The sequence below is a fragment of the Strix uralensis genome, chromosome 1 (genome assembly GCF_047716275.1).
Source record: "Strix uralensis isolate ZFMK-TIS-50842 chromosome 1, bStrUra1, whole genome shotgun sequence".
NCBI lineage: Eukaryota > Metazoa > Chordata > Aves > Strigiformes > Strigidae > Strix > Strix uralensis.
In genome coordinates, this window is record NC_133972.1 from 43,667,888 (window position 1) to 43,694,623 (window position 26,736).

Genomic DNA, 26,736 nt, shown 5'->3' on the forward strand with positions numbered 1-26,736 from the left:
AAAAGAAATCAGTTAAAAAACCCAGAACAGTTCTTTAGCCCATTTTGCAGGTGATGTGGAATCAAACACCAGACTGTTTAAAACTAAAAGTGAGAACAAAAAAAACCCCCAACTTTTACATATGGCTGCAAGGCAGTTTATTTTGAACAAAACCTCTCTAAAGTTATTCCAAAAGTATTTGCTTGTAGAGGCAAGGCCTTTCTGTAGCAGTGAGTGTGTTTAGGTGTGTTGGCCTCTGCAAGGTTAGCAGATATGCTCTGACCAGCCTCCTTGGCCATCGGCTGCCAAAGGCCACCCCACCTCAAATAGCAGAGCAACAGGAGACAGTGCCAGCCCTCACCCCTTTTATGTCAGACACACAGACTTTTCCATGTCCTCCCCCCTGGATATCTTGCCTCTCCAATAAAATATTAGAAGAATTATATTACTCTCTCTGACCAATTTGAACAGGAAACACTTACTGCTCGCAAATAACAATGTTTTATATTTGCAAATTTGCTTTTTTTTTGGTACATCTAGCTCCTTGTTAAGGTAGGCAGCTGCCTACTTTGCCTATCCTTAAAGTTGGTCCTGGCAAATGCTGTGTTGTGTTCCCACTGAGTCTGTGAAGTTAACAGAATAACAGGGCTGTTTTAATGTGGCAAATGGAAAGGCCGGAGAGAGGCCAAAATTACTTTGACGTTTAAAAAATCCAGCATCTTTTGCTTTACACTTTCACTTTGTGCTGGAGCTGAGACACATTTAAAAAAATAAAGCTTTACAGTTTCCTGTTAAATCTAACTATTTCATACTGTGTAATTAATTGTGCCCTTGCTCTTTCAATCCTCTCAAACTGAAATTAATAACACTGTGGGAAGCTGTGACTTTTACAAAGATGTGTAGTTTAAAAATTGCAAAGAAATACTGAATCAAAGAACAAAGCAAGAGGAACACAATAAACATTCTGTCTGGGGGAGAAATGAGTCCATTTCTTCACTTTTTGTCAGCTGGAGTCTCTGAATTCCCCCACCTCAGTACATCTTGTGAAGTGAGTAATTTGTAGTAGATGACTGTGGATGTACAGTATGGTAGCATGGAAATCTTCTGGTTCCATTCCTGTACTTTCATCTTTGTTATGCTCTGTCAGGTGCACAGAACTCAAAACAATACCCAGTTTACCTTTCCATCCCTTTTAATATCTAGGATCAATTGAAGATGAAAAATTGGGGACCAGAGTTATTTGTCCTTAGTCCATCTATTTGTTTCATAGAGCGGGATAAGTAACTCCATGCCGTTGATTTTATTATACTGTAACTCAAAAAGGAAACACTACTGTGTTTTTCCTTACTATTTTCCTGCAGCCTGGCCTGCCCTGAGCCACACGATTGCTGGCAAAAGCACGAGGGCAAGCAGTGGGATAAAATGTGGGTGGCAAATGCTCTTGGCAGTGCTTCCCACACAGGTCCTACTGGTGGCCTCTGTGTCCCTCATCTGGGGGTCTTTCTGTCTCTGGAGGCATGCACTATCCTGCTGATAAAGGAAACAAAGAAAGTTCATTACTGCAATGCCAGATCAAAACCAACGTGAATCCTGATGATCAGAAGGGTGATGACTCCCCAGAGCTAGTCATTACAACTTTATCACACTGTTAGAAAGATTGAATAGTATAATCCTAATTTAAATGCCTAGCCTCTGGCTCTCTCATCCCCTAGCAAAGCAAACAAGAAAATAAAACTAAAGGTGCCTGAAGTTTCTGGGAATGTTATTGACATGTCAAAATACTCAAAGAACCAAAAGTGAATCTTGTTTGAAGTAGTTAGGGAAGAAGTTAGGACTTACCACCAACTCCGGTAGAAGCAGGCTGTGTCTGCTTTAGGGCAGGATGAGATGTAGTTGCTTTTATCCCGTGACCAACTAAGCAAGTACACAGAGTCCTATCAGCTTTCTCTAAGAAGTCCTGGAGAGCTGCACCCAGTGCTTCCCACCAAGAGGACTCGAACATGGCTGCTGACTTCAAGGAGATGGGTGCAAGGTCTTTCATCTCAGTGGCTCCTCTGCTGGTGCCAGTGGATTACCATGCTGACTGGAGAAGAGATCTCCTTGAGCTTGCTACCTTGAGCTCTCCAACTGACAGAAGTGATTTTTCCTGGCATCTACCTGTGTGTTGAGTCAAATTCCACTGCAAACTTTAAATAGAAAATGTAGCTAATAATCAAACAAATCCTTCGAGGGCAGGAAGAAGAAATAATTGCAATAGGAATAACAGAAAAGGGAAGAAAGGTTTGGCTGGGATCTCTAAAAGACACTTGGGAGGTATTTGCCATGCCTGGTGGTTAAGCATCATGCTAGCCGCATGAGTTTATTACCCTGAGTTAGCTGCTCAGGGTCTGTACGGAAGGTAAGGGCTTAGTTTCTCAGAAAAATTAAAGCAATTAAAATTAGCTGCTCAGCATCTAGGAAAGAAAGTCCTAAAAGCCAGCAGTTGGAGGAGGGAACTGCCCAACCTAAACTCATAAGAAAGGCCAGTATTTCTAACTTGCAAAGAGAACGTGTTACACCAGAGCAATTTTCCCTCCTTTATTTATCTACAAATATACTGGACACCCTCATATGATTTGTACGTGCCTGTGGAGAACAGTAACCTGGATTTAACTGAAGCTGTTCCCAAACTGTAGGTAAAACAAAATGCAGAAAGAGATGTTGATCTGCCTTCTCCATTTGTTGTTCTTTAAATGAGGCAGTGAGCCTGCTCCTAATGAGTAACTCCAGAGACAAAAGAACTGGGAGGCAGGAAAACAGAAGGCACTTAGACTTAGGTGGGAACTTCCCAGGAATTCAGGAGTAAAATCCTGCTTTTCAGTGAGGTGAAACTATTTTCTGCAGTTTTACTCCAAGATAGCACAACTCAGACATTAAAAGTCTGTATTGCTTAGGGAATCAAATCACTTGCTACAGTTCCGGGAGTAATTTATTCCTGAAACAGAATATATTTTAGTCTTTTCACTTCTATTTTTAAAAAAAGTTAAGATAGTCGACACACATGCAATACTAAGGGAATTCTTGTTTGTAACAACAGTGAGAATATAGTGAAATCCAAAATACTCCAAGTGGTAACATTATAGGAACACAAAACCTCTGTCCCTCAGATATTTCAATCTATTGGACAAAAAAAAATAGCTGACACAAATCACAGTCCTTTAGCACTGATTAGCTTCACAGACACCTCCAACTACTCCATGCACCAAGCCAATTTATACACTACACGAGCTTTTACCGTTTCCTTTTTCCCTGCCTTTCAGAGTGATCCCTATTGATCTTAATTCCCACCCTTCTTTTCTAAAAGTCGTTGTGTGGGAATACTCTGGGGCAGGATGTACTTGCTGGTTTGAACAGGGATCGAACAGAAAATGCCCCACTGCTGCTGTCTTGGCAATATTTCACTATCATTATGGAAAAAATAGATTTGCTGGATGTCTAATAATTATTGCTGGTGTTAATACTACTACTAACATTATTTTTTTTTTAGTCAGCTACTGTTATCTATTTACATGATCCTATTCAAATCTTAACATGTAAATTAATAAAATAAAAAAGAATACTGCAATACAGCACTCTCTTCTAACTTAATTTCTTTTGGTTGCTCTTTACCTACTGTGGGACAAGCCAAAGGATATAGCAGGGGCAAAAAAATATTTTACAGGTGGGAACTTAATCCCATTGGGAGAAGAATTATTTGCCACAGCTGGCTGTAGTAGAAGACAGCTGAACCCCAACAGCTAGAACATTCATGGCAGTCCTCCATTTCAAGCTTTTTCAGTAACGTTTCTGATGTGGAGGACACTTAGTGGCTCAAATCTGCACACACAAGTTGTTTCAGTCACAGGAATACCATGTGAAGCGTGTGCAGAAATGTATCCACAGAGGAGTCACTTTGCACAGTGCCTTGCAGCTGCCCTCATTTTCTGAACGTGAGTCCATTGAGGGTAAGCAACTTCCCACCTTGTTTCTCATGGAAAAGATATTCCAACGCAGTAACTCTCAATCTTTTTTTTTTTTTTTTTTTTATGTGAAAGCCTGAAAACCCTTCCCAGGGGGAGAAGTGGATCAGGGTGAAACCTGTTAACAATAAGGCTGCTTTTCATAGGGCTTTTTGCAGACTTCCCTACGGTAATTGCTCTCTCTTCTCCTTCCAGACTGTCTCAGACCATTAGTTGGAAAACATTGTTCTAAAGCTAGTTTCTAAAGCTAGTTTCCAAATGACAATATAAGGCAATGAAACAGAAATCCCTCTGATATTAGAATATTTTAGAACTGCAGGGAAAAATGATGTTTCACCAAAGAAGAAAATGGTAAAGTTGTTTCATAGGGACATAATCTAATATTGACTTCAGAAAAATGTAATTGAGTCATAATCGATTAGACAATTTAAAAGTCTTTAATGAGTTAAAGATGTGATTTCTTTGTGGTTGCATTACGGTTGGAAAATTGATTTCTTAGAGACAAGACAGCAAATGCTTAACCTGGGTTACTGTGCTGTGTCACCCCACAATCCTCAGACAAGATTGAGTTTTTGAAGCAATTTTACTTTTCGCTGTGTTGTTATTTAGATGTGAGCATCAAAGCTGTGCAGTCCAAAAGTTACAGGTGTGAGGATTAACTTCTTGCATCCTTCCTTACCCCCATAACACGTATCAGATTGAGATGGGTTGGTGACCAGTTTTTTACTATAGCTCTTTTATTGTGGTACTTTTGTCAACTGTCTTAGAGGAAAAGTGTTGTGGTTTGAAAGTGTACCTCGGGGATTTAGACACTTTCTTCCTTCTGTGGCATTATACAAGTAATTTGGTGGCATCTCAGAGCATAAAAACAATCGTCTGTGGATTTGTAATGAGCTGGTTATCTTATTTCCCTTTGCAAATCAAATGAAAGAATCAAACTGGAAAATGTCCTGTTTGAAGGATGGGTGGTTTTTTTCAGGGATGACAAACAGACAAAGTAGATAAAAGCTGATATTAGCATTCCTATGTTTAGTTCCTGTGACTATAGGCATTATAGGCATTAACCCGTTTAATATGAATACCGTCTCTATAGCCCTCACAAAATGCCCATAGTAGGCTTTATGCTGGTAATAAGAGCTAAATCGTGCTGTATTTCATTTCACTCCCGCTGATAGCATTTATCAGCAAAATCTGGATTTAAAAACCCCCAAAATATGCAATTTAAGCCTCATCATAACTGGACTGCTGAGGAGGAAAGTGAGGGGATTATCTGGAGCCTGGAAGCACAAATATAAGAGTGTATTGTCAGCATGGGCTATAGGCCTTTTGGCAAATAGTAGTGTAAGCTTCAGCTGACAGGCCTTTTCGCAACTGACAGACGAAAATATGAAACTTAAATTCTTCATGACAGATAGCTGTGCTGAATGAAGAGGCCAATGGGACAGTGCTGGGTTGGGGGTGAGAGCAACATATACAGGCCCTGTGTCTGCAGTGCGGGGCGGCTCTTTGTAACTTGCACACAATTAATTTCTCCTTAAGACTCTCCCACTTTGCCAAGCAAACTGTTATAGCAGACTGGGGTTTTTTCCCCCCTCTCTTTTTCTTTGAGATCAACATCTTTTTTTCAGCAGATGAATGCCGAGTCTTAAAAGAGAGGGGTGGCAGGTTAAATTTAATATGCAGACATGAAAGATGTTTCCTGGATGCTTCTCCATCGGACCTTTCCACCCAATCTAACATGCTGCTATTGTAGGAAGCTTATTCACTGGTTTATGAACTGTGCTTAATCCTCAGTGATGGCAAGCTTTGTCAAAATTTAGAAAAAAATTGTATTTTGAAATGATTGCTCTGTTCTGTCAGCACCCCACCCCTCCAGCCCTGCCTGCTCACAGGGTTGCACTCCCAACCAAGATGCCCCTCGGTGCAGGATGGGGCTCCTGGTGTGAGATGGAGGTCCTGTGAGCAGAACCCAGCCCAGCCCCTGCCTCCAGATGTGGTTTCAGGACAGCAAGGAAAGCACAACTTCCACACCTGTGGTTCTCTGCAGTCAGAGGCTGACAGGGGCCATGGCCACCTTCGCTTGCTGCGCCACCCCAGCCCTGCTGCCTAGCTCTCTCATGGCCCCACCACCGGCGCTGGCAGCACCTGCCCATGGGAAGGTCACTCTTCTGTGGCCCCTGGGGAGCCTCCTGAGGCTGCAGTCACCCGCCGTGGCCATGCAGCTCCTGCTCCCGCTGCTACCTCATCTGCCAGCACCAGTTTCCAAGCCAGGTTCCTTTGAGCCGTGCTCCATCCAAGACACGGCCGGTGCGGCCGCCAGCTGGTTTCCTGGCAGGAAAGCTCCTGGCTTGGCGTCCTGCAGGGCCACACCAGGTGATGGCAAAGGTCTCCTCTGGCCTTCAAGTCTATGAAAAAGAGGAAAACACTCAGGCAGGTTTTGTTTGTTTGTTTGCTTCTCCTTTGCAGAGGGAAGGGCCTTGCTATGGAGCCGTTATGGTCTCCCCTGTGCTTTCAGCCTCATTACTGTGCTATAAAAAGGGGAGACGGGAGCCAAGAATAACAAGGCATAGTACGGCCTCTGGCCAGTGCCGGAGTCATTACCTCTGTTGAGTTCCCTCTGAAGTCAGTGGACTGTAGGATCCAACCCTTAATATTTGTCTTCTTTTATACAATTTGTAATTATCAATACAAAAAAAATAGAAAACCCTAAGGTAATATGTTAATTCTTACCAGATGTACTGTACGTATCCTTATATGCTAGAAGCCTGGCAGGACTGCAATGTCACAACAGACATTTACTGAAGTACCTGGGGAAATGTAACAAAAAGTGTTAGTAGAAAATGGTCTTTCAGCTAAATTACCTAATATATTTGCTAATGGTATCTGATTTAAAAGCCATAAAAATACTAAGTTAAAAGCACATTAGAAGATGTGGTATATTTATAAGTGTTTGTCACCTTGGCAACAAAAGCGAAATTCCAAATCTAACACTAGCTTTGATGGGCCAAGACCTTTGAAAATTGATAAATACCTGCTCTTTATAGCAATGATCTGCTTTCAGTGAAGAAATACTGCACTGTAAAAGGAAGTTCTTCATTGCATAACAGGATTTCTGTTAGCTTTCAGCTATGGTTTTGCCCTGTCTGCCCACTGTAGGATAAATTTTTTAAGTCTTCACAATGAAAACAATACATTTTCAAATATGGTAAAGCACTGATCTTTGTTGTACCCTTTTTTGTAACTTCAAGCCGTGATTTCTTGTATACAAACTAGGTTTGTTAGTATCACACTGAGCTCTAAGCTGCCCTTGGTCAGTTTGCAGATCTATAGCTCGGATCTGATGGCTGTGATGGGGGTTCTTTTTTTCCTGCCTATGAATAATTGTGCCACAAGCACTGAACTATGCATGCCCTGATAAATGTAGTACCATTTTCAGCTCTGCTTTCCAATATAACATATAGTCCCATAGAACTGTGCTTTAAGACTAAAAGGAAAGCTATTTACTCACTTGTAATGCAAATTCTTCCAGTGTGTTACCTCTTCATAACAACTGGGTACAGATCCTTATTGTGCTAATTCTCATAGCTCCACTGGTTTGCCCACTGACCATGGGTGGAGAACACAGGGACAGATCTACACAAAGAATCAACAGTAACCAACAAGATATTAATTCTGTCTAGTGAACTCCCTTCAACACGCAAAGCTCTTGTTCTGTGTGATGGCAACAAGCGCCTCTGAGGAACTGGGAGTCAAAGTAACCATGAGAAAGAATGTCCCCAAAATTGAGCAGAAGGGCGGGGGGTAATGTGTTTTCAGAGGTATGTAGACAACACACTAATAACACCCTTTCTCTGTCGAGGAGTGTTTCCACGAATTCCCCTCTTGTGAGAACAACTACTAGCAACCCACCTTTGCCAGATAACGGTAAAGTTAATGGAAGATACTGATACTGCCTAGAGTAAGCCTCTCATTTGGCCCCTTCCGAGACGGAGAAGCATTACCCAGCATAATTGCCCTTCACCTTGTATCCTCACATCTGATGGAGCTGATTAAACAACTTGGCCGCAGAAAGGAAAGCAGAATCTCTTGTATGTGGGTAATCTCTGAGCAGATGCAAACCCCTATGGGTTCAAGGGTCCAAAATGCCTTTAAGGATTAGAGAAGCCTTTAGAGAGCTTTAGGTAGTACTAGATTAGACACTGTTGGTCATCTCATATCCCTCTTTTTCTTCCTGTTTTGTAGATGCTTTCATTTTCCTTCTTCTGTTGATTCATGAGGTTTACAACTGGCCAAGAAAGCCAAAGCAGGCATGAAAATCAACAGGAAAGGAGAGAACCAAAAAGGGCACGTGAAGGGCAAGGAAGGAGTGGAAAGTAGGAGAACTGGAAAGTGGAAGAAGTTTCCATCAGCAAAATTAGGTTGGGACATGTTCAGAAACACGTTTTGTAAGTTTGGCTTGTGAGATGGAAGTACCTAGGATTTACTTAAGGCAGAGTAAAGCACAGCTGAATTGCTCACGATCTCAGATGACACTGAGCTGAGCCGCTCAGAAAATCTGTATTTATTTTTCATTCAAATCAAGTATCCAGGAGAGAGAGGAAATGTGTGAATATCAATGAAGACTTTGGAGAAGTTGCTTTGGAAGGAAGAACTTTTTTCATTTCAGAGTTGTTTAGGATATCTCATAGGATATCAGAGGATATCTCATAATTCTGCTGTCCTGACTATAAACAAATTTTTTTTTGACATTTTATAGGAAATTTAAAAATACATATTTCTATTCTGATTTAGATCTCCTAGTGGAAGTGGTGGTGTCTAACTAATTTTCATCATGAGCATACTTTACTTTTGTTAAAACCTATGAGGACTGAGAGAGTCAATCAGACTGGACCTCCAACCTTGTACAGTGTTTCAGTGGATTGAAAACCAAGCCTACATCTCTATCCATCTCTATCCATCCAGCCAGTTGTGCCCCAACACCTCCTGAGTGAACATCTCCAGTGAACCATGGAACTGACCCTTATATTAGTGAAATTGTTTTCTAGTGAAATACATGCAATTTATATGGAGCTGATAAAGCGTCTATTAAGACACTGGTTAATAGATGTGGTTGGAGCTATTTTTCAAGTATTGATAATAGGGTGGAAAAAGGGTTTCAATTAACTGAGGTAGCAAGAATCATATGGATAGACATGTGCTCTTACACTCAAGTGCACAATTTTCACTGATTGATAAACCTAACACACCACTTGAGACTATATTCTAGTTACATCACTTCACCATTAAACTCTTCATTTACCCCCAAATGAATAGATTAACATTAAATAAACTCTACTGAAAAATTGTCCAATTCAGTGAAGCTTTAATATAAATTTGTAACAGCCATAAATGAAAATTACAATTTATCATTTGAAAATCATTATTTAAAATGTACAATTCAAGGTTTCTATGCAATAAGTGTTTCAGATGTGCTTGTTAAATAAGTTTATGCAAAACTGCAAAGGACCATCTTCAGCAGGTATATAATAAAGTATATATGTATATAACATACACAACTACCCATGTGAATAAAAAAAAAGGATTAAATTTTATTATGAAGATTATCAGCCACATTGCTTTAGCAAATTTGTATTCATAGTTTTTGCTTGTTCTTATGTATGCCTCAAATAGATTGGATTTTCCTGTTGTTTGAAATAAATAAGGTAGGTTTTATGATTCTGTCAATCAAATCAGCATTTTATATCCTGAAGAAAAATTGCTATATTATAGGGGCATTTCTGAAAGTCATTGAAAATGCAGAGAGGGTGGACTTACCTTAAGAAGAGGTGTAAAACCAGTACTGTTAAATGATCGTCAGTACTGTGGGCCAAATTTTGAGGAATGTGGAGTTGTTCTGTGAACACCAGATAGCTGAAATCCACCTTGTAATATTTCAAAGAATTTGGACTTCAGTATGCAAGTTTGGCTGCACACAGAACTAAAGGCTAATTGCTACTTGCCTTGTGCTTTTAAGAGAACAATGTTTTCCATTATACCCAAAAGGCAGCTGTCACAAGTCCTTGGTGAATATTTGGAGATCCTTAGAGTCATTAAGAGTATGACAAAATATGATGTTTCTAAATAGTCTTGTATATCTTAGTTAGGAATTCTGAATTCTGACAGCATAGGAGAGATCTGTCAACCTCTCTTTCTCTTTTTCTTTCAGCATTAAAAACATACCTATTTTTTCAATTCTCATTTTAGCTTTGGGTTTAAACTCATATAAATCAAGAGTGAGGCACTGGGATATATTCAGTTGCACTGTGCCAATAAACCATGTGTGTGATAACTGGTTGGGAAATCAAATTCTAAATTTAGTCATATTTATGGGAATTGAGGAGCTATTGCTTCAGTTGCATCTCTCAGATCTGCATGTGATTGTTTAAATTTATTTTTTCTTGTGGCTTACATACAGCCTGCATAAACACTGAACATACAATTTCAAACCTTATTGTTTTGTTTTGGTTATACTTCAGACTGCAGCCACCTCAAACCACTTCTGAGGGAAGACACAATGGCAAATACGGATTTTTCCTTACAGATGACAAGGCAATGAAAGACAAAGAACAGAAATCTTTTTTATTTTTGAGGCGCTGACTTTTTATATAGCCTATAAATCATTTGCCATTAATGTGCAGAAACTTTTGTGAAGATAGTGCCATAGCCAGGCAGAATGATGCAATGTAGAGGATCTAAAAGCCCCAGCATTGCAGAGATCTGTTTTTTAAATAATTAGTGTTATCTTAATTTTAAATATACTATCAGTTTCCTGGAAGAAGGGAAATTGTTCTACTGACTAAAGTTATTTATCTTACCAGTTAGCATAAATCTGTTGCCTTAAAACATAGATATCTGTTCTGAATGTTTTTAATAAAATCTGTGCTACTACATGGGAAAAAAAAAAAAGACTTTGTAAATTTGCAAGAGCATGAAAACAAGATTATAAAACAATCTTTCAGACCTCAAAGATCTGATCTGCAGAAGTGCTTAGCATTGGCATCTCTGGGTGTTCGGGATCTTTCAAAATCAGGCCCAGAGCCTGAATAAGAATGTCACCACAAGACATTTTCATGCTATTTGCAGATTTTCTTTACAATACCTCCAGCTTTTGATTGTGCTAAAGCCTTAAAAGCAAATCAGAGAAAAGACTCTCCTATTGTGTATTACAAAAGATACAGCCAGAAACAGTAAAACTGAGGGAGCTGTTTCTTAATGCACTCCTTCACATGACAATCAGTTTGGATCTTTCACTTTCTTTCTCAGCCAACCTCAGTAACAATGTACTCAAATCTAACTTTTTTTTTCTGTAATATACTGCTGTAGGTGATCCTACCTACTTTTAATTTACTTCGTACATTAGAATAATAACTAGCAATAATAACTAGCAAAACTAGTACTATCATATGAGCCTGCTTAATTGTGTAGTTTACCTGTTGAGTTTAATAAGTACTGTACACAAAAGTATATGAATTTATATATACGTATACATAGGATTTTATATATATATTCTGTAAAACCATTGGTTTTGTAGACTGGTTTGACATGCTCACCATTTACTCTGATGCTGGTTTTATAAGCATTCCAGCTGTCACTGGTGCTATCGTATTTGCTATGCGGCTAAGAATTAAAGTTACAAAAGATTTATGTGCTTTGGAAAGCAAGTCAGGAACAGAGAGAGTCTGTTTTCTAGGATTTTCTTTAAAATACTATTCAGAATAAGCTATTATCTAACAGAAACAAAAAGGACTATCGGTTTTGCATGGTTGTATGTAAAACGGCCCAGAGACTGCCCTGGGCTGCTGCACTCATGTGGAAGGGTTGGATGAGCCAGATTAAGATCAGGACTTGACCCAATAGCTCCCTGTGGTTCTGGTTTGACATACTGCATCAACTTCACTTGGTAATCTAAGATAAAGAACAGACTTTGATTAAGCTCTCAAGAGTGTCCTCATTTAAAAATAAATTAATTGATGCCTCTGCTAGTGGCATAGCATTTCTTCATTCATTGCTGTGGAAAACCACTAGATGGTTCATCAAAACCTCCACACATGCTGAAGAAGGTGTGACAGGTTAGCAGGAGCTCTGAGGAAGAAGGTATCCTCTGCTTTGCAGGACAGATGAGGAAGAGCTTTGGGGCTCTGTGTGTTTCTGCATATAAAAAGTAATGCTTTGCATCACACCACAGGCACCGCAATCTGCTTTTCCAGCTGAAGTGGCCTTGCAGTCCCTCTACTTGTGTGACAGCTGGCAGTGAGGGAGCTGGGGTGGCCAATGTGGTGGTCCTGCTCTGCTGGCACCTGTGCCATATCTCCCAGGAGCTACATCCATGGTTTCAGCATCAAAATATACCTTAGATACCTGATCTTCATTTACTGCATAAGTCTATGTGATAAAATACACCCTTCTTGCTTTCCTGTCGTGTTTGCAATGAAGACGTGTATGCAAGCTTAGGAAGTAAGCCACCAACTACAGATCCTTCTTCACAGGCCATGGGTGACCCATGCTGGGGCAGAGGAATAGTGAGAAGGAAGGAGCAGTGGAGGACAAGGAGTGAACTGTAAGGGGCAGCAGACAGAAACCACCATGCCTTGACCCCAACTGCCTGTGTTGCCCATCACCTCGCTGAAGGTACTGGGAGGGAAGGAAAGTGGGAGCCAAAGGTGAAAACAAGGGGAGTTGAGGTGAGGAAGGAGGGAGGAGAGGTGTTTCTCTGAAGCTAAGCCTGAGGAAAGGTGAGGAAAGGTGTTTCCCTGAGTGTTTGTTCAATAGTAGATTGGGTTTTTATTTCCTCAATACCCGAATCAGTAATTAAAAGTTTGTGTTAATTGGCAATAAATTATGTGAAATTCCCTGAGCTGAGACTGTGTTGCCTGTGACACTGCAGAACAGCTGAACGACAGCCAGGGCTGGTGAAAAGCAGTCCCCAGGGGAATGGAAGGGCAGTGAGTACACTCTGCCTACGAGCATGGAAAAGCCAACACACAGCAGCAAGCTCTGAGTGACACATAACTGCCACTGCCAGCTGCCACCAGACACTGGTGAAGCTCCTGGGGGAGAGCTGAGCTGATAAGCAAGCTAAACTGATACATTTTGGGCTAAAAATGCCCTGGAGGAACTTTGCCAGAGGAAAAAATATGACCAATGAGAGTGACTGTTGTTACCTGAACTTGTAAGAGATTATGACGTCCCCTGACTTTCAGCACATAATTACGGGACAAGTCTTCCTGGGCTCCTAATACAGTCAGAGATGAGACAGGTTCCTTCAAATTACATTTCAGGGCTGGTACTTAACCCAGGTGCTCTGAATCTCCACCTGGAAGAGCCCACTTATCTCTGTTTTCTGAACTGAGAATCCAGAGGTGTTGTCTGGCTGTGTAAGCTCTCTAAGGTGAGGGTGGCCTTGTTTGGTGGCCTGGCTCTTGTCCTTGCAATGGTCTAAGCATCACTAAGTCCTTCAGCTTGCCAGGATTGCTAATGAGTAGCCCTGCTTATCTATCAAAACATCAGAAGTAACACTTGGTAATTCTTCCTAGGCTACAACATTTGATTTTATTTGAGTTGAACTTCATCCTGGCCCCGCCTTAACCACTATCTAGATATGTAAAGTTAGAAGTATGTTTTACATGGAAAAAAGGCCTACTCTGTTCACCTGATTCCTAATGATTCATACTAACCTATCCAGTGAATATCTCATGTTGAGGTTATCACAGCATAGTATTCTCAGGGTAGACTTGGCAGAAATAAACAAAGGCAGTTGTGCAGTAACATGAAAAAGACACGTAAGCACCAACAGCTGTTATTCCAACGTACAGCAGAAGTGCAATTAAGCTGCTTAAACACAGGCAACTGGTACCGTTTTAGAAACCACATGGTGTTTTTCCCCCATCTCTGACTGCCATTGGGAAGAGCCAAGGTCTCCCAGACTACACCAGGCAGTCCTGTGTTTTAGGGCATCTCGATCTATGATGTTAGAAACTCTTGTTTAGGCAACTGAATTGTACTCTGACAGTCTTGATATTTGCATGGAAATGCAAGTCATGGTGAATGGTACCTAGTAATTAATCACATTGTGATTACCCCTTTTACATTCAAAACATCAATACAATTTGCATTGAGGCTCAGCAATAAACATTCTGCTGATATAGCTATGTGGGATATACGGTTATCCCAGGATTACTTGGCTTGTCAAAATCTGGTTCTAGATGCATCTGCTCCTTTTCCAGGACGTAGAGCTGGGAAGCCAGAGGTCGAGTGGCCAGAAAATTAAAGGGGAACAACATATAGGAAGCTTCCTGCACCCTGTATGGAGGAAGATTGTAAGGAAAATAATGGTGAAAATTTGCTATGATGGACTGAGAGGAGGAGAAAGATGATACTAGGAATGGTAAACAAAGACAGGAAATAGCCTGCTGATGGTGTTAGTTCTTGATTAGGAGCCCGTTAAGTTTTGGCTAGAGGGCTAAACCCAAGGAGACATTTTGTCAGCCCAAATGTGGAGAGAAAACAGAAAGACAATAGAACAATTAGACAGAGGAAGAGAGCAGAAGTGAACAAACATATTGCCCCTATTACAATGACACACAGCTAGAGCTTTGCAGCAATACTGCCCAGCTGCCTTTAGACTAACTGAAAATGAGAAAATAAATCAAACTTTCTTTTGACTGTCAAGGGTAAAGAGAGAACTGTTTCTTTTTCAGCCACCGGTAACCTGATAGCTTGCCACAGTGTATTTCACATAAGGAAGTCTGTAAAGCAACATCTAAGTGTTCCTTGTGATTAATATTCCTTATGATCTCCAGCCACCTAATCGCATCCTGACCTCAGTGAGGGTCAACTGTGAGAAGGGATGGGCTGTGGGAGCAGGGTGGGCTACCAGGAGGTGCTGGTGAATGATGGAGCAGCTGGAGAGAAAAAGAGGACCTCTGCAGACATGAACAAATAAATAGTGGCAAACCAAAGGCACTGACCTCAAGAATAATGCCATGCGTCCAGAGTTGCACACAGCTATTGAGAGAAGTGGAGCAATCTATTCCTAACATCCAGATGCACTGAATGTAGGATATGCTTTTTTCTTCAATTTAATCCAAAAAACTACAGCATGAAATGCAGTGCTATCCTAAGACACAGAACGCCAACTCTGCAGGGATTCCCAGGATGCATTAACCAGTGCTTGGAATGCCAGATATGGTAAAAACAGCAATAAGATTTCATGCATTTTTTTTCAGGAACTAGGTGCTTTCCTGGATATCTAACAGCCTGGACTGTAAGACATTCCCTCTCCCATCCGGATAAATTGTGTGGGCACTGCTGGCCTGAGCCACGCATGTCTGAGCTGGTGGTCCATTAGATGAAGTGCCTGTGCGCACGGATTTTGCATTACGTCGATGAGGCCATCTGGATGAAATACACACACTGCCAATTTTCTTTGCAGCATTGGGTTTCTCTGAATAGGCACTGTTTGGTAGCCTGGGACCATGAAGACCTCCAAACCTGGGGTGTCTAAAATCCTAAACATGGCTCTGAGATTTTTTTCAACAGGACACCTTTAACTGCTTATAAGCAAATTCATTTCCAATCTGTTCTATTTCCTCTTCTTAATCTTTTCCTCAGAATATGCTTTCAGCCATAAAAGTGTCCAAGTCGAAGAAAATGGGCCCAGGCATTGAAATGACTAATAGTCCCCCTGAAAAAAATCTGCAAATCTGAACTAGTGTACTACACACATTTTTGTTTCACCTTGAAGAAAAAAAAGGTCTCTAATTCAGAAAAAATGCTCTATTTCCATTTTTCATTTATGCAAATTACACTCTGAATAAATAAATCTACATAATCTCACCTCCCTGCTAGACAACTTGCAGTAACATTTGCCAAGAGAAAGACAGGCTTTTCTGATACTAATGCATAAAACATGCTGAATAAAAAAATTAAAACAAATCATATTGAGTAAATAGCTGCTGTGCAGCTCTGGAAAGAATAATAGAGGGACTGATGAGTTACTCAGGATTGTCTTGTTCAATTATTTCAAACATGCTACCAGTTAAGGGTATATTTAAGTTAAGGACTTAATAATAATAGAGACAGTCATACCCCAAACCACTGAAATCTATAGGAATTTTTTCCTTTAATTCCCATGGAACAGGCGTGTAGACCTCTCTGCTGAAGCACCCAATAGTGTCAGGCTGTTGGTCCTGGAAGACCAATCTATTCAGCGTGTAGCTGAAGTACTGTGCAGGGGCTGCAGCTCCAAGAAAGCAGATCTCTTATGCTGTTTTAGGAATGTAGGAAGTGCCTTTCTTAATTTGATCAAAACCATTCCTTGCTCTGTGTGTCCTCTGTCCATGTGAGATGCAGGCTTGGTGACTGTAAAGATTGCCACTGGTCTTGGGACTACAGCAGGGGAAGGATCAAACAAAAATCAATGGCACTATGTTCTGATTAGGTATCAGTGGTCTTTTCCCAGTCTGACTGCATAGGGTAGATGCTGAAAGGCAACTCTTTTTCCTGATGGCCCATCTAGAAAATATCAAACTCCAATCGTACTTGGGGCTTGGACACTCTCCTGTAACATTTCAAATATCTTTTCACACTGGAAAATTTGTTCTGGACAGCTGAATCCTTATGTTCTTTTCTCTAAAGAATTAAGACTGGTCAATGGGGCAAGGTCCACCAACCAGCTTGAGTAGTATGAACCGCATCATCAAATTTTTAGATGCTGTGATGCTTTGTGGAATTTGAAGATGTCTTTTCTCAGTGGAGAAATTTAAGTTCCTTACATGCTTCCTGGGAGCATGGGTATGGGATGGGATATACAAAGCCTGCAGGCTGAGTAGGAAGCTACCTAAGAATGCCAGTAAGAAACTTAAGAAAATATAAGACTGTGCCTCTGCTAATAAATCACAGTCACAAGACTGGCACTAAAATCAGTGTTTTCTAACAACTACCTGCAGGAGGATAAGCTCTGTCTACTTATTTATTGTATAGTCTGGTTGTTAAGAGCATGCATCTGGGATATGGTATGTTACCCACATCAACCAACTGCCAGAATTTCTCTTTGGTAGACTATTTGGTGTTGCAGACTGAGTTATTTACTTGTCACATCTGCTCCACCATGACTGAAAATACCTAAATATACTTTGCAAGAGAGAAAAAGACTGACCCCCAAATAACCAGCAAACAGCTTGGTGCTTGTGGCACTTGTCTTTGACATCAGGTCATATCCAACTTGGACACAGTGGAGATTTGAAGGCAAGCCTGTCGCCTTGCCCACCTCTTCCTGCAAGGTCTAGCGGGCTGGCTTGGAGAATGCCTCGCAGATCAGGTCCTTCAGGCAACGTAGGATGGGCATAGCTTCACGAGAGAAACATGGCATGGCAGATACCTATGTCCTTGGAGACCTTACTAGCTTTAACTAGAGAGTTAAAGGGTTTGAGGAATTACAGTGAAGTCTGCATTCATCTGCTAGAAAGGCTAAATAAGGTAATGTAAATTCCAGGATTTCAAAATCTGTGGTGTTGGATTTAAAACAATGGATTTAAAGTTTTTATTTTTAAATCCATTATTTTAAAGCAATCTTACAGGTAAAACAGATAAATCTAAAATACTTTTTGTTCATATTTTCAAGCTCATTTCGAATTGCTTGGGCTAGAAAGTTATTTTTCTCCTTTTAAAAGACGAGCTAAGCTCCTTAGTAACCACAAAACTCCAGAAACCACAAATTTAAAAGAACAATCAAAAATTTTGAGATTTATAATAAAAGGAGGAGAATTTGACATTACAGATTTTTGTAACAACGTAAGATTAAATTTGGCTTACTGGTGATATGGGAATACTCAGCTCCACAGATGGGAAATGCAAAGGACTCAGATCCGAGACTGACTGGTCAGTCCCTACATAAGTAAGACACTGCTTCAGGAGTCCCTGATTTTCCTTGTTTCCTGGTGCAGTGGCTGGCCATATCCCCTAGGGAAATACAGATTCTTCTCTCTGCTGGCACTCCAGAGCTTCCTAACCAGCAGCTTGGCACAGAAGGAGGAGAGAAGAGGGTGGAAAGGACTGCTGTATCTTTTCATCACAGCAGATGTGGGTAAAGTCTTCAAAACAAGTTCAAGCTGCTTCCTGCTCCAGGGCTAATTGAAGCTACTTGTCCATAGGAGTTTCCAAGTTACATTTTTTCTTAGATGATCTAGGTGCAGTTGAGCATCTCAGTATTCCCCAATGTGCTGCAAACTCTATAGTTTAGTTCTAGGTAAGGTAAAAACTAGAGGGTTTGAATATGGGCCTTAGTAACTAAATGATCACAGATCTTTGCAAGCTTTTGGTACAACAGACCCCTATCCACTTTATGACTTCATCTTGTACTCCCTGGATAGAGCAGGCTATCTATTGTTCCAAAATGCATGGCTTGCTAAAAATCCCAGCCAAGTTATAACTAGATTCCACATACTGATTTATTAAACTGGAGTTTTCATAATTTTCACAATCATCAGTGTCAGTCAGTCCTTCCGTCACATAAAAATAAAATGTGACCGCTTGATTAGACTTTTCATCTGGCAGAAGGACTCATTTCCCACCTTGCTTTAACTGTGGCCACATGCCAGAACATGCTTATACTGGGTTGAAACTGAACTATGTATGAATTCCCACACGTTTTTTGTTCTGTGTTTCCCTGACTTTAAATCTAGGACACAGTATAACCCAGCTGTGCAAGTCATTGTCTCGTGAACCAGCTTCTCACAGTGCAAGGGAAAGAAAACGTATCGCTCCAACAAACTGGCAGGACTGCTAGAAGGTGGTTGCCTAGAGAGAAGCCATCGGAGCCACCACACGCACAAACTTGTTCAGGCTAGTAAGCGTTGAACTTTGCCTTTGTTTAAATCATCAACAGAATCTAGAATGAAGTGAAATGAATGCACTCTGGAATATTTAAAGAACAAGGCATTTCTATTTTTTGTACAACATCCTAACTCTTATTGAATAGTTTAGTCAGAATCTCCTTTTCAAGCTGCTTCCTTGCTTCTCTGATGTGATGGATAAGGAATTTAAAAGATAGTAAATGAGATGTAGGTTTTGAAGCTGTGTGTTAAAATGCCAGAAGGAAAAAAAGACACCACCGCAGGTTATAGATTAGAAGGACAGAAGGCTGAGACTTGGTAGGTTTTGCTTGAATATAAATCAATAATGAAAGATTGTAAAGAGAACAGTAGCTTGTGTAATTCTGCCTAACGTTGCGGTGGACAGATTTATTCCACCCGCAGTATTGAAAATACATTTGACGCTTTCCACACAGGGTATCTGCTCTCAGCTTCGGCCCGTGCGGCACGTCAGTCAGCCAGCTCCGGGGAGCCCCAGCTCATGCCGGAGCCATAAATCCCGCCGCCACCAGGCCCGGCCGGTGTCCCCCGGCCTGGCAGCCGCAGGAGCCGTTGCGGAGGGCGGGAGCACGAACCGGCGGCGGCGGGCGCATATCCCGCTTCCTGGCCTGTTCTTCCCGTTCCAGCTCCCCGGCACCTGCTCCCTCACCGCGCCCCGGGGGTGAAGGGGGCCGCGGCCCGCCTGCAGCCGGAGCTGCCCAGCGGCTCTGGGGTAGCGCGGGTGCCGGCGGGGAGCCAGGGACGGCGGGCGGGCGGGCGGGCGGCCGGCGCCAGGGAGGCCGCCCTGAGGGGACCCCGGCGAGAGGCGGGGAGGCCAGGCCGGGCCGGGGCGGCGGGAAGGCCGGGGCAGGCGGGGAGCGAGGGGGCGGGAGCACTGCGGGGCGGCGCTGCCAGGGGGCGGTGAGGGCGCGGGGGCGGGGCGGCGGGAGGGGAGGGGACGGCCGGGAGCCGGCGGGGCGCAGGCGCGGTGGCGGCTGCCGCCCGTATCCCATCAGTCTCCGCGGGCGGCGGGCCGCGGTGGTCGGGCGGCGGGCCGAGCATGTCGGAAAAGAAGCAGCCGGTGGACCTGGGGCTCCTGGAGGAGGACGACGAGTTTGAGGAGTTCCCGGCCGAAGGTGCCGGGCGGGGCGGGGACGGGAAGAGAGGCGGCGGGGGCGGCGGTTCCGCCGGTTCCGCCTGTAGGCCGCGGCCTGGGCCGGGCCGGTGGGCCGAGGCGGGGAGGGAGCGGGCGGCCTCCGGCGGGCGGGGGCGGCGTCGGCGGGCGGTTTGTCAGCGGTCCCTGCCCGCAGAGTAGCCCTCGGGGCCTCCGCGGCGGGGCGATGGGTCTCGGCACGCAGCGCCCCAGCGATACGGAAGCAGCTTTGCGGTGCCCCGCGGGTTCCTGCGCCCCTCCGCCCCGGTCAGCGGTGGGGGGCTGCAGCCCCCTCGGGGCCGGGGTTCAGCACGAACGTGCTGCCTGTGCCCAGCCGTGCCGGTTCCGCGGCGTTGGGCGCATCGCACCCGAAGTGCTGCGTCATTGTGCGGGAGAGCTGGAAACAAGTGCGGGAGGAACTTGCAGCGTCTCGGCTCTGGAGATGAGAATCGCTAGGGAGAGGAGGGGTGAGGGGCGGGAACGGAGTGTAAGGTGGAGAAAAGTGAAAAGGAAACAACGTGCTCTGTAGTTACTCTGAATCTCTTTACCTTTTGAAGCACAGATATTTATGTGTTGGTTTGCTTTTCATAGGCACAGCTATATTCAACGAGGAAATTAAATCTGAATTCAGTAAAACAACTCAGTGTCTTTTTACAGATACAATCTTGAAAAGATCCCCATCAGGGCATGATTGTTTTCTCCATGTCGTTAATTCTGGGAATTGTGTTAAGCTGTGGGTAATGAGAAATGATACAAAACATGATGGATGAAATGTCAGCATTTTTCTTCTGTAATGTCTTCGTTATATTGTGGGGGTTTTTTGGGGCCTGACAAGCCTTAGATGTTCTGAATCCTTCAGTACCAGTAAAAATACTATTTTTGCACTTACTGACAGAAAAAGTTATTAACATAGTTGAGATGAGAGCTAAACTAAACTGAGAAGACTAACCTTTCTTTTCCATACGTGTTTCCTAAACAGGCAAAAAATATTTATCTTATTTAATGTAAATTAAGCATTTGCAGTAGGGATGAAGGAAGTCTTTGAAGCATGCTTCAGAACCTTGTGTTGGTCAGAGCGCTGAACTGCTGTTACAGAAGGTGAAATTAATTCTACTTGAATCAAGCTGTACTACAAAAGCCAAGTACTTTGCAAACTTTCTGAGTAGAACAGAGACTTTTAGAGTGACCACAATTAGGCTTTGTGCTGATCTATCTTGCAAAAAATAAGAACCTCTAAAGAGGCCCATTTAAATCTTCAGGGGAGATGGTAGTTTTGAGATGTTATAAAGAATGTTCAGACCACTTTGAATGTTATCTTCAGTGCTTAGGAAAGAATTATCATAACTATGTGCTGAAACCCATGCCAGATTGTTGTTCTTTCAAATTAAAACACCATTTTCTGTGCAGCAGAAAAACTCTGTGTTCTATTACCCAGTTTTTATCCAAAGGAAATTAGATAATGCAAACCTAGGTTAAGGGATAAAAACACTGGCTCTTTGGGAATTTTTTTTATTCAGATGTAGAGTTTTTCTTCAAATAATTTATCAAATCAAGTTTATGTATTCAAAGCAGATGTGCTGTATTTTTGTAAGATACTTTATTTGAAGTATAGCATAAGTATAGCATGATAGATACAAGTGTATGTGAATTGGTCACGAACTTTTTGTACACTGCTTTTCAGAATGTAAAATGTAATGTGTAATATAATAGGATTTCAGGTTTTTTGTCCTCTACTCTTAAACACTGTTTTTTGTTTTCCTTTCCCAAGTGCAAAATATGGCAATCAGTGATCAGTATACTAAAATATTGTTTTAAAGGAGTCCAGTCGGGACAACGTTATCAAAATTGATTCTGTAATTTTGGTGTATATTGATAATACTTAATGGTAGCAGGCTCTCAAATGTTCTTAATACTTTCAATCCCAGATAATGCTATATTTTATTTAGTCACAGGCTTATAATGTTGTTGGGAATAATAACTTTAGTATGCAATTCTGGAGTATAGTGTCAACATATAGATACTGTAGAATCTTGTAGATACAGCAATGAGAATATAATTTAGGCTTTACTTTCACTCCGTCCCCCTCAGTGTCCAAAGGTCCCTTTTGGACTCTTCTTCATTCAGTGCAATTTGGAACATGGTTTTGTAGTCTTCAGAACTGACCTTTTATGATTGAAGCTGCTGTTCGTTGGGCTGGTTACTAGTTACTATGACTTTTCTCAGATTTGTAGATCTGCCTGGGCTGCTTGTAAATTAATAGATGGAAAGGTTTGACTTTGTGTTCTTTTTAAACTGTTTTGAGCTTTGTTATTTTTGTATCTTTGAAATCCAGATAAATGATGTGAGTGGTAAAGCTTTTATTTTGACAAAAATAAATCCATTGCCTATAAATAGGCAAAGTTTATTGCAGATAGTACTAAAATAAAATCCTTCCATTTGAGCAACTAGTAGTACAACTAAATTAAAATAATGTGCTTTTCTTATACTGCATTTTTTTCCACCTTTTAATGTGCTTTTCTTATACTGCATTTTTTTCCACCTTTTTGTCCCAGTTCCTTCTTTTGCTGTCCTTAGGACCAGTAGGATTTCTATGGTCCTTCATCTTTTCCCATTATATAATTTATTTGAGTAGGGAAGTTTAATTGTAATGCCTTGTCTTTAATCAGTTACAAATGGATTTTCTTGTTCTGGTTAATCTCAAATATTAATTTAGTTGCCTGTCAGTGTTAGAAAAAGGATGAGCAAAATGCAAGGGCCAGCCCTCATTCTTGTAAAGTTAGTTGTTCACAGTGAATTAGTTCTTAATCTTTTGCCTTACTAGCTTTTTTCCATACTTCATCATAATGTTACTTTGGGCCTTAGTCCTCAAAGCTTTTTCTGGATAGGCAGCAGATGGCTTACTGAATTGTAATGGGAAGAATGGTGTTATCTCTTTAAATATACTGATAGACTTTGAGAAATACAAGGTCACAAGTGTCAAAATTGGGGTGCTTCTTATTTTGGTAACTTTATAAAAACTTGGTGTCTGTCAGTAGAAGAAAACCAAGAAACTGTGTTACCCAGTGAAGTAAACTGAATTGTATTTACACACAGATTCTGAGCCTTCCTGATTTTTAATTTTTGGTTTTAAACTAGCTAGTTGGTTTGATGTTATTTTTTTTAATGAAACATGAGGTGGGTGATCAGTAGTTTGTCAAGTAAGATGTGCCAGGTTACTTTGTTACAGGAAAAATAGAAGTTAGGTTAGCAAATGGACATTTAGTATCTTGCCTCTCTAAGGAAATAGCTTCTGCTGTTTTGTGAACCCAGAAGTGGTTGGTTACAGGTAGCAACTGCTGTTTGCAGATGCTTCTCTCAATTTGCCTTTGCTTCCGCATCACAGATACATCTTTGGCATTTATCCATAGACTCTGCATCTGATCTGAGTGAACTGAGGATCCGTGTGTATGTGTTTTGGCAAAAGCATATGATATATGTTTACTTTTTTAATTGGAAAAAACCTATTTAACTACAAACCTGGAATTGCACACCTTTTATTGAGCTTTTAGGAGTCAAGTACTCACTATTGCTTTCTTTTTAAAATGGTGCTGCAGCTTGTCCATTTGTATGCAGAATGTCTCTTATGAATGTGTAATCCTGCAAGCCATGATGTGAAGTGTGTAATGATTTAACTTTTTTTACCAAGCTGCATTTTTATTATAGTTCAAGAAATTGCAGCGTGTTTGTTAGATCTTTCTGTGCTGTTTTGTCTCATAAATGCTTAAATATGATCCAGACTCTTCTGTCAAAGAGAAATTTGTTACCAGCAGAAGTCTGCTTTGTCCAAAGGCTGAGCTAATGTATCAGTAAGACACAGTACCAAAGCAAAGCAGCGTAGAATATTTAGACCTCTTTTTTTGTCTTTAGATTGGACTGGTTTAGATGAAGATGAAGATGCGCATGTCTGGGAAGACAATTGGGATGATGACAATGTAGAAGATGATTTCTCCAATCAGTTAAGGTAATTTTATTTTTAATTTACTGTTCTAGAAGATGGGTAAAATGTTTAAAATGGCACTGTTAATATCTGAAAGTTTGAAGTCTGCTTACTTTAAAAACAAGAGATCTGAAACACAAATAAATAAATAAAAGCTCTGCTTTGTGCTTTTCTGTCTAAAGCCTTTCAGAACCAGATTTAAGGGACTACAGCAGAGTGAAGTGCTGATAAGCATTTAATCTTTTAATAATTGTACTGTGAACCCTGAAATGTGCCTGATGTGTTCAGGCACCCTGTGTGCCTGAATATGCCTGATGTGTTCAGGCTTTTGCTGTGCTACACAACTTAAACAGTACAAAGATCATTGGAACTTGTGATACAGCTGACACTTTTTCAGTTTAACATGAATAAATCCTTTTCTAAGGATTTGTTTGAATATGTGAAAATTCTGAATCATACTGCAAAGATTAATGTCAAGGGATCCAAGATTCTCTTCTGTGTGGTGTGGTATGCAAAGTGTGTTGTTATAAATTTTTTTTCTGTACCTTCAAATAGTATTGCTGTTCTTTGTCCAAATGAACAAATTTTCTAGAGATCAGTTATCTATGTTAATGTTAAGGTTCCCTTCTTGTGTGTGGTGAGCATGCTGTTTATGAGCAACAATAGCAAAGTAATTGTTCATCACATGCCTTAAAAAAGGTGATAGCAATTTGGGTACCTCTAATCTAGTTGTTTAATCCTCTTTGTCACTTGTAGCTTCAGTTAATCCTTTACTGATGCATAATTATGACTTAAATTGTTTCAAGCAGCAATACAAAGTCACATTTTATAATTAATCCCCAGTATTTGCATGAGGAGCAAACTACCTGTAGTACAGCCTGGTTGAACTATTCCTGGGCTGATCTCCCTTGTTGTACTTGGGTGAAAGTGATCCTTTATGTAGAAGATACAACAGTCTGTTGGTATAGTTGTTTCTTTTAAGATTGAAAGGCAGTTAACCTGTAATATTAGAAAAGAAGTTGATATGTAGTGAAATAGCCTTTCAACAGATGGCATAATTCTTGATTGACGTAGTTCATCTTGGCTAACCTTCACTAACTGTAGCCTGTAGTATTGGTGACTGCATACTAGTGTTAAAATGATAGTTTTTAATGTTGCTTCGTGGCAGCATGTTTTTATTTCATCTTTAGAAAGAAAATGCTGCAGTTCTCCACTTCTAAAATTACGCTACTAATATGTAAACTAACCTGAAATAATTTTAGAGATTTGAACTACTGCATTTAGATACGTGTATGGTAAGACTAGGAGATAAAACAGGATGTAGTTCTGGCTGGTGTGTTTGGAGGCAGGTGAGAAGCAAAGTGGCAACAGGGTAGGAGCAATAGCTTGAGGTTGCTGACTTGCTGTCCTGGCCACAACTAAGGGGAACAATGCAATCCTTTTCCCTCAGAATTGTTCCTTGGAAGGTGTATTGCACCAAGATTTAAAAATAACGCAGTTTGGTATTTTTATTTAAAAGAAACAAAGAAGAAAGTGAAAATTATTTTGGAAGTGCATGCATTTAAATTACTTAGATTAACAAGTTTATTTGGCTTTCAGAAATCTTGAAAATAACTGGTATAAGAATATTTTGATTTTTTTTTTTTTTAATGTGTCTGGAGTTGGTTCAGGCTCACAGGTGCTGCTTTGTGCCATATAGTTGTACTCAAGCCATGGTGGGTCAGAGGACAATAACTATGATTAAAAGAACCATTTGAATTTTTCACTTAGAAGTCACTTCCAGTGATCTAAGACAATAAGCTGAAGTTGAAGAACTATAGAGTAAGTGAGGTTAAGGTATGAACCAAAAAGCAGTGTCACATGTTCATATTATTTCTAAAAGATTGTATATTGTGCAATATATTTAGTTTTTAAGAATGCAGATGTCTGACAGTGTTTATTTGTATGTTTTAATATACTTTTCTTTTTTCTACACAGAGCTGAATTAGAAAAACATGGATACAAGATGGAAACCTCATAGTTTTTGCTGAATATGGAGTGGTTTAACATGGAACTGTGGATAGACTATATTGAGAAAAGAAAAGGTCGAAAATGAGATGACACACTTAGTTCATTATCTGCTTGGATTTATTGTTGTTTTGTATAAAAAATAAAGTTTTTAATCTTAGCCTAGTCATATGTTCAGCCTCTACTCACCTGGTAGCTTGTATTTCAGTTCTGAAATGCCTTGTGTGACAGAATTCATGGACTTGCCTAGAACACTACTAATGGTGTCAGTGGCTGATGCTATTGCACCAGCTTCTGTCCTGGGGAACCAAATAAGCATTACCAAAATGAAGAGTGGTGAACGTTTGTCATGGGGGTGTGGAGATGTCAAAAAGAAATAAAATACCCATGTATTCCAGTTAAAATGCAGCGGAGGTAGAAAGGATTTTGGGGAGTGATAAAGCTTATTTTGCCTCAAGCTTTGTTTCCTAATGACTTGTTTTATTTTTGTTAATAACTTCATGTGGGTGCCAGTTTGATAGACTCAAAAGATAAAACCCCCCTTTAAAGTGCATCTTGCCACAGCAGAAATCCAAACTCTCCAATCCTGTCCTGTCACTTCTTAAGCCTATTAAAGAGGAGCCCTCTCTGGAGGTGAAAGAAGTTCTATGCTCATGCTTATTTAAACCTAGGAATCTCTGCTGAAATTGCCTCCAATTTGCCAGTTACAGCAGTTCATCTGTATCACGCAAACAT

General features: G+C 40.9%; 2 long non-coding RNA genes across 2 annotated transcripts; one reads left to right on the plus strand and one right to left on the minus strand.

Moving 5' to 3' along the window:
- Positions 1-19,842: 19,842 nt before the first annotated feature.
- On the plus strand, positions 19,843-26,166 carry LOC141941365 (uncharacterized). The gene is made up of 3 exons (XR_012628291.1): positions 19,843-20,001; positions 23,925-24,018; positions 25,972-26,166. It is a non-coding gene; the product is annotated as an uncharacterized LOC141941365 (long non-coding RNA).
- Positions 22,131-23,007, minus strand: LOC141941367 (uncharacterized). The gene is made up of 2 exons (XR_012628292.1): positions 22,558-23,007; positions 22,131-22,519 (listed from the first exon to the last, which is right to left on the minus strand). It is a non-coding gene; the product is annotated as an uncharacterized LOC141941367 (long non-coding RNA).
- Positions 26,167-26,736: the final 570 nt, after the last annotated feature.